The following is a 2,003-nucleotide window of genomic DNA, read 5'->3' as shown; positions in this document are numbered from 1 at the left end:
CCTAAGTATATTTTTTGCTATTTTAAATGGTATTGTTTTGTTAATTTTTTTCAGATAGCTCATTACTATTGTATAGAAACCACTGATTTTTGTATTTTGATGACATCTTTGCGTGAATTAAATACTTACACCTAAGAGGTGAAACCATAAAACTACTAGAGGAAAACATAGGAAGAAAGATTCTTGACATTGATCTTGACAATAATTGAACATAACATCAAACACATAGGCAACAAAAGCAAAAAAATAAAATAAAACAAAAAATATAAACCTGTGATACTACATCAAAATAAAAAACTTCAACACAGCAAAGGAAACAATCAACAAAGTGAAGAGACAACCTATAAAATGGAATAAAATATGTGCAAACCATATATTTGATAAGGGAATAATATCCAAAATATATAAGGAAATCATAAACTCAGTAGCAAAAAAATAAAAATCCTATTAAAAATGGGTAAATGATCTGAACAGACATTTCTTGAAAGAAGACATACAAATGGCCAAGAAGTATATAAAAAGGTGTTCAACATCACTAATTCTCAGAAAACTGCAAATCAAAACCACAATGAGATATTACCTCATGGCTGTTAGAATGGCTACTATCAAGAAACAAAATATAAAAAGTGATGGCCAAGGTGTGGAGAAAAGGGAATTTTTCTACACTGTTGTTGGCAAAGTTGGTACAGCTGTTATGGAAAACAGTATGGAGGTTCCTTAAAAAGTAAAAAGTACAACTACCTACAATATGATGTAGCAATCTCACTTGTGTGTATATATGCAAAATGATTGAAACTAAGATCTGGAAGAGACATTAACGCTCTCACATTCATTGCAGCTTTATTCACAGTAGCTGAGATATGTAAATATTCTAACTGTCCATCAATGGATAAATTGATTTTTTAAAACGTGCTGTATATACAACATTGGTCAATGATGTAATGACATGTATTAGCTGAATCCAAAGTTGATGTGAATTCTAAAATTATACCAAGACCTTGGGGGAAAAAAAAAGAAAAGAAATTTAAAAAAAGAAAAGAAAAGAAAAGGAAAAAAAAAGTGCTATATCTACAACATAAACCTGTGGCCCAGCACAGTGGCTCAAGCATGAAATCCCAACACTTGGGAGGCCAAGGCGGGTGGATCACCTGAGGTCAGGAGTTCTAAGACCAGCCTGACCAATATGGTGAAACCCCGTCTCTACTAGAACTACAAAAATTAGCCGGGCTTGGTGGCGTGCACCTGTAGTCCCAGCTACTCGAGAGGCTGAGGCAGGAGAATGCCATGAACCCCGGAGGCAGAGGTTCCAGTGAGCGGAGATCGTGCCCCTACATTCCAGCCTTGGTGACAGAGCAAGACTCTGTCTCAAACACTTGGACTCGGGAAGGGGAACATCACACACCGGGGCCTATGATGGGGAGGGGGGAGGGGGGAGGGATTGCATTGGGAGTTATACCTGATGTAAATGACGAGTTGATGGGTGCTGACGAGTTGATGGGTGCAGCACACCAACATGGCACATGTATACATATGTAACAAACCTGCACGTTGTGCACATGTACCCTAGAACTTAAAGTATAATAATAAAAAAATTAAAAAAAGACACACACACACAAATAATAAATAAATAATAAATAAATAAATAAATAAATAAAATATAAAGAAATAAACCTGTAAGAAATTATGCTAAGTAAAATAAACTGAACACAGAAATAAAAATAATGCATCATCTCTCTTATGTGTGAAATATGAAATAAACTCATAAAAACAGATAGTAGAATGATGATATCAGAGGCTTAGAGCAGACAAAAATGGGAAGACTTTGGTCAAAGAATACACATTTTCAGTTATGCAAGATGAATAATTTCTGGAAAGCTAATGTATAGCATAAGCATACTCACCATAGTTAACAACATTGCTGGTATATTTAATTTTTTTTTTTTTTTTTTTTTTTTTTTTTTTGAGAGGGAGTCTCGCTCTGTCGCCCAGGCTGGGGTGCAGTG

At 34.9% G+C, this 2,003-nt stretch overlaps 1 non-coding gene across 1 annotated transcript; it reads left to right on the top strand.

Annotated features, from left to right (window-relative positions):
- Nucleotides 1-928: 928 nt before the first annotated feature.
- Nucleotides 929-1,000, top strand: LOC117096302. The gene has a single exon (XR_004442446.1). It is a non-coding gene; the product is annotated as a small nucleolar RNA SNORD45 (small nucleolar RNA).
- The last annotated feature ends 1,003 nt before the right edge of the window (nucleotides 1,001-2,003 follow it).

Source organism: Trachypithecus francoisi, unplaced genomic scaffold (assembly GCF_009764315.1).
Source record: "Trachypithecus francoisi isolate TF-2019V2 unplaced genomic scaffold, Tfra_2.0 Contig01451, whole genome shotgun sequence".
Taxonomy (NCBI): Eukaryota; Metazoa; Chordata; class Mammalia; order Primates; family Cercopithecidae; genus Trachypithecus; species Trachypithecus francoisi.
This window is presented reverse-complemented; position numbering and strand designations above follow the sequence as displayed.